We start from the raw sequence: 7,031 nt of genomic DNA on the forward strand, positions 1-7,031 counted from the left end.
TTATTTGATATTCACTTATAGTGAGAATTCAAAATAAATTTGAATTTTGATATCACTTTGAAATCGTACTCATACCTGATCTATTCCTCTTGCCTGAGGTTCCTTTGAGGAAATTGGCATTTGCTTTGGACTTAGGTTTAAATCCATAACAGATGCTGGCATTGGAGATATTGAACGGGCTTCTCCCAGGTGGCGCTCGTGGTAAAGAACCCGCCTAGAAGGCAGGGGACAAAGGAGACATGGGTTCGATCCCTGGGTGGGGAAGATCCACTGGAGGAGGGCATGGTGGCCCATTCCAGCATTCTTGCCTGGTGAATCCCCATAGACAGAGGAGCCTGGTGGTCTATAGTCCAGAGTCATATAGACAGACACGACTGAAGCAACTTAGCACATGTACCAATGAAATTCACTTGTCACTAAACACAGATGAATAACTCTCAACTTTGAAATTAAAAGAGATTCTGCCGTCTTCTTCAAATATCATCAATTTTAACAAAGTATTTCAAAGTCTTATACTAGACAGATAAAATATCATATATACTGTATCTAGTGATTCAGTTCTGGAGAAGGCAATGGCACCCGACTCCAGTACTCTTGCCTGGAAAATCCCATGGACGGAGGAGCCTGGGAGGCTGCAGTCCATGGGGTCACTAAGAGTCAGATATGACTGAGCAACTTTACTTTCACTGTTCACTTTCATGCATTGCAGAAGGAAATGGCAACCCACTCCAGTGTCCAGTGTTCTTGCCTGGAGAATCCCAGGGATGGGGGAGCCTGGTGGGCTGCCGCCTATGGGGTCGCACAGAGTCAGACGCGACTGAAGCAACTTAGCAGCAGCAGCAGCAGCAGTGATTCAGTTCAGTTCAGTCGCTCAGTCGTGTCCGACTATTTGCGACCCCATGAGCTGCAGCACGCCAGGCCTCTCTGTTCATCACCAGCTCCCGGAGTTCACCCAAACTCATGTCCATCGAATCGGTGATGCCATCCAGCCATCTCATCCTCTGTCATCGCCTTCTCCTCCTGCCCTCAATCCCTCCCAACATAAGGATCTTTTCCAATGAGTCAACTCTTCCCATGAGATGGCCAAAGTATTGGAGTTTCAGCTTCAGCATCAGTCCTTCCAATGAACACCCAAGACTGATCTCATTTACGATGGACTGGTTGGATCTCCTTGCAGTCCAAGGGACTTGAAAGAGTCTTCTCCAACACCACAGTTCAAAAGCATCAATTCTTCGGTGCTCAGCCTTCTTCACAGTCCAACTCTCACATCCATACATGACCACTGGAAAAACCATAGCCTTCACTAGACGGACCTTTGTTGGCAAAGTAATGTCTCTGCTTTTGAATATGCTATCTAGGTTGGTCATAACTTTCCTTCCAAGGAGTAAGCGTCTTTTAATTTCATGGCTGCAATCACCATCTGCAGTGATTTTGGAGCCCCCAGAAATAAAGTTTGACAAGGTTTCTACTGTTTCCCCATCTATTTCCCATGAAGTGATGGGACCAGATGCCATGATCTTCTTTTTCTGAATGTTGAGCTTTAAGCCAACTTTTTCACTCTCCACTTTCACTTTTATCAAGAGGCTTTTTAGTTCCTCTTTACTTTCTGCCATAAGGGTGGTGCCATCTGCATATCTGAGGTTACTGATATTTCTCCTGGCAATCTTGATTCCAGCTTGTGCTTCCTCCAGCCCTGCGTTTCTCATGATGTACTTTGCATATAAATTAAATAAGCAGGGTGACAATATACAGCCTTGACGTACTCCTTTTCCTATTTGGAACCAGTCTGTTGTTCCATGTCCAGTTCTAACTGTTGCTTCCTGACCTGCGTATAGGTTTCTCAAGAGGCAGGTCAGGTGTTCTGGTATTCTCACCTCTTTCAGAATTTTCCACAGTTTATTGTGATCCACATGGGCAAAGGCTTTGGCATAGTCAATAAAGCAGAAATAGATGTTTTTCTGGAACTCTCTTCCTTTTTCCATGATCCAGCGGATGTTGGCAATTTGATCTCTGGTTCCTCTGCTTTTCCTAAAACCAGCTTGAACATTTGAAAGTTCACAGTTCACGTATTGTTGAAGCCTGGCTTGGAGAATTTTGAGCATTACTTTACTAGCGTGTGAGATGAGTGCAATTGTGCAGTAGTTTGAGCATTCTTTGGCATTGCCTTTCTTTGGGATTGGAATGAAAACTGACCTTTTCCTGTCCTGTGGCCACTGCTGAGTTTTCCAAATTTGCTGGCATATTGAGTGCAGCACTTCCGCAGCATCATCTTTCAGGATTTGAAATAGCTCAACTGGAATTCCATCACCTCCACTAGCTTTGTTTGTAGTGATGCTTTCTAAGGCCCACTTGACTTCACATTCCAGGATGGCTGTAGGTGAGTGATCATACCATCGTTATTATCTGGGTCATGAAGATCTTTTTTGTACAGTTCTTCTGTGTGTTCTTGCCATGTCTTCTTAATATCTTCTGCTTCTGTTAGGTCCATACCATTTCTGTCCTTTATAGAGCCCATCTTTGCATGAAATGTTCCCTTGGTATCTCTAATTTTCTTGAAGAGATCTCTAGTCTTTCCCATTCTGTTGTTTTCCTGTATTTCTTTGCATTGATCTCTGAGAAAGGCTTTCTCTCCTTGCTATTCTTTGGAACTCTGCATTCAAATGGCTATATCTTTCCTTTTCTCCTTTGCTTTTTACTTCTCTCATTTTCCCACTGTGTCCACAAATCCATTCTCCATATCTGAGTCTCTATTCCTGCCCTGCAAGTAGGTTTATCAGCACCATTTGTTTTCTAGATTCCATATATGGAATTAACATATACTTGCTTTTTCTCTTTCTGACTTACTTCACTCTGTATGAAAGACTCTGTGTTCATCCACCTCAGATCAACTAATTCACACTTGTTCCCTTTTATGGCTGAGTGATATTCTAATAAGGGACTTATTATTCTATATTCTAATAAAGTGGACCCGGACCCTGATCTACGGATGGGCCTGAACCCATGTGTTATAAGGGGGTGTCTTCTGAGAAAGAATTTTGTTCTCTAATAAGTGAAGGGTTACATGAAGAGAAGCGCTCTTTGCAACACAGTTGCAGTACTCTTTGCAATACAGTGCTCTTTGCAGAACAGTCCTGTGGCTGGCCTGTGATTCTGTGTCAAGAAGATTGTGGTGTTCGAAGCTGCTGTGGCCACCTTACAACTGTGTTAGAAAGACAAAGAGACCTCTGCCTAGCACCTTGACATTTTGAGTTTAGAATTAGCCTGCAGCTGCTGGTGGCCCCTGGATTTTTAGTACATGAGAAAAAGTACGACTCTTCCTATACGTTACTGGTGGCTTTGTTTTTCTGTGACTTTTTGTTATTTGAGTGGGTATTTGAAGTTTACAATCATTTCCATAAGTTGAAACCAGTCATGAGGGTTGTGGTATTTTTTCAGCCATGTTCAGATGAGCCAGTTTAGATGTGAGGAAGTATGGATTCCACACAGGCCAGGGTTTTACCATATTAGCATAATAACGGAAAAAGGGAACAAGAGAGCCCCAGTGTTTAAGACATGATTCCAAACAGCGCTGCGATGAACACTGGGGGACACGTGTCTCTTTCAATTCTGGTTTCCTTGGTGTGTATGCCCAGCAGTGGGATTGCTGGGTCATAAGGCACTTCTATTTCCAGTTTTTTAAGGAATCTCCACACTGTTCTCCATAGTGGCTGTACTAGTTTGCATTCCCACCAACAGTGTAAGAGGCACAGCACTGTTTATAAAAGCCAGGACATGGAAGCAACCTAGATGTCCATCAGCAGATGAATGGATAAGAAAGCTGTGGTACATACACACAACGGAGTATTACTCAGCCATTAAAAAGAATACATTTGAATCAGTTCTAATGAGGTGGATGAAACTGGAGCCTATTATACAGAGTGAAGTAAGCCAGAAAGAAAAACACCAATACAGTATAGTAACACATATTTATGGAATTTAGAAAGATGGTAACAATAATCCCGTATGCGAGACAGCAAAAGAGACACAGATGTATAGAACAGTATTTTGGACTCTGTGAGAGAGGACGAGGGTGGGATGATTTGGGGGAATGTCATGGAAACATGTATAATATCATATAAGAAACAAATCGCCAGTCCAGGTTCGATACAGGATCCTTGGGGCTGGTGCACTGGGTTGACCCAGAGGGATGGTATGGGGAGGGAAGTGGGAAGGAGGTTCAGGATTGGGAACATGTGTACGCCCGTGGCGGATTCATGTTGATGTATGGCAGAACCAATACAATATTGTAACGTAATTAGCCTCCAATTAAAATAAATAAATATAAATTTAAAAAAAGACATGATTACAATGAGAGAACGGTTAATGTTACACAGGACCTAGATAATTTCAATCAGTTTCACAATCTATATTGACAGAATAACAAAAAAATAATATATTACAGAAAGTGCCAAGTAGTTTGATACCTAATATAGAACCATGAGATGCGAAACAATATTTTGGATTCTAATTGAACTACAAAATTTTCAAAACTAGAACTGTCCATAACAATCAAAACTTAATCTAAATGCAAATTCATATTGCAAATTATTTTCAATACAGAGGGGTGAAACGACTGACTTATTGGGAAATTTTGCATTAAGGAGACAAGACTCTATTTTAATTTATCTCTGTCCTGATAGTCCTTGTACAATATGAGCTCTCACAGTTCTTCACTCAAATCCAATTTTATCAGAGAAATAAGCTAGATTGTATGTAAAGTAGAACTTACAAAAACGTAAGATTTTGCTCAGGGACGATACACTGAAACTGTTTACCTTTCAATTTAATTTCTATCGCAATTACCCCTTTTCTTTGATATACTTCTGACGTTCTTAGATTCATATTTAAAGATCACCTAAAATTTTTTTATCATTTCATAAAAAACTGCTTACAGATGATTTTAATAAATCAACATCTGCGAAGCCCCTGATTTTAATAAAGGTGATACCATATCATCCAGAGGCCTATGGGAAGACGTAATTTCATATGACCCCATGCAACCACTCTTTTCTATTTTAAAACTTTTTATCACTCTAAAGCCAGATGCAAATTTCATTATTATTTCTGACATTGGCCACAAACACTAAAATTTACCTTTCCAGTGGTTAAAAACTCCACTCAAGGTTATTATATCTCTACTGGAGATACCTCTATAAAGATAAAACTCTGATAGGAATGTTCACATATACTAGGAGACAGAAGAATAAATACCATGAACCTTATCTTTTCTATTTGTACAAGCAGCAGAAAATATTTGACAACAAACATTCTTATTTCCATTTGTCACACAATGCCTTTAACAACATATCATCAGCTCATATACCAAGAGGTTGCCATTGATGTTATGTGTCAGGAAGATGCTTTTCTGATGACCTTTAAATAGCACAATCCCAAGTGATGATGCAGAATGACTTCCTTTTATCCTAAGACCTCCTTTAAAAAATTCAAAAGCTCTGGGGTATGTCATCAGGTCAATGATGCAGTGGTATATCTTTTGCAAGATGTTAGAAGAAGGAAAGGCTGTTAAACCTTGAATGTCAATCGTTACCGTTTACCACACTATTTTTACCTTGTGTATTGGTGACATTTTTCATCTAAAGAGGACAAAGGACTTTGTATAAGACAGTACCCAGAGCTCCCGATATTCTAAACAGTTGAAAGGTGGGCGTGGAAGGGGGCGGGCAGCTGCACAACAATAGAAAAATTTTGTAAAGCAAATCTCCCTTATGATGAGGGTGAGGAGGATAAATTTGAAACTAGGCTGTTCCATCCACCAGCTGCCACAGTTCAAGGGTAAGTTTGGTAAGACACTTACCAAACCCACTTGGACAGACCAGTGGGGCCTCCACTCCCAACAGGAACCTAGTGCTGAGCCAGCTGTCAGTATGTGAAAGGGAACGTCTCCTCTATTTCATTTTTGTAAGCCAGATCCACGGGGTAATCAGTTCAGTTTAGTTCAGTCGCTCAGTCATGTCCAACTCTTTGCGACCCTATGAACCACGACAGGCCAGGCTTCCCTGTCCATCACCAAATCTCAGAGTTTACTCAAACTCTTGTCCATCGAGTTGGTGATTCCATCCAGCCATCTAATCCTCTGTCATCCCCTCTTCCTCCTGCCCGCAATCCCTCCCAGCATCACAATCTTTTCCAATGAGTCAACTCTTCGCATGAGGTGACCAAAGTACTGGAGTTTCAGCTTTAGCATCATTCCTTCCAAAGAAATCCCAGGGCTGATCTCCTTCAGAACAGACTGGTTGGATCTCCTTACAGTCCAAGGGACTCTCAAGAGTCTTCTCCAACAGCACAGTTCAAAAGCATCAATTCTTAGGCACTCAGCCTTCTTCACAGTCCAACCCTCACATCCATACATGACCACAGGAAAAACCATAGCCTTGACTAGACCAACCTTTGTTGGCAAAGTAATGTCTCTGCTTTTTAATATGTTATCTAGGTTGGTCATAACTTTCCTTCCAAGGAGTAAGTGTCTTTTAATTTCATGGCTGCAGTCACCATCTGCAGTGTCTTTGGAGCCCCCCAAAATAGAAGAGGCCAATTTTCTTTCTTCTATAATTCCTATTTATTGTGGCATATCTAATAACATGGATAAAATTACTTCCCAGAATTATTCTTGGGAAAAATACTGTGTGTATTTGGAAAAAGATGCTTTATTAAATTAAAGTCGAGGAAAGATCCAAAAGGCATACTAGGGGCAATACATGTCAACAAAATATCTTAAATATCTTCTAAGAAGTAGGGAGAGGAAAATACAATTAAGGAGCATTTTTTTTTCCTTAACTCTATTGCTCACTTTATTTCAAACTTAAGAATTCGGTTTAGCATGAAATAAAGGCAATTAACTTAACAAAGTACTAGGATAGCTCTTTGTTAAAAACATTTTTTTTAATGAAAGCAAAATCAGCCTGTTGATAGTACCATTTCCAAAGGTCAGGCACAGATTCTGAAAGTTAACAGCATTTTCTTCTTTTTTAAAA

This window comes from Bos taurus, chromosome 27 (genome assembly GCF_002263795.3).
Source record: "Bos taurus isolate L1 Dominette 01449 registration number 42190680 breed Hereford chromosome 27, ARS-UCD2.0, whole genome shotgun sequence".
Taxonomy (NCBI): Eukaryota; Metazoa; Chordata; class Mammalia; order Artiodactyla; family Bovidae; genus Bos; species Bos taurus.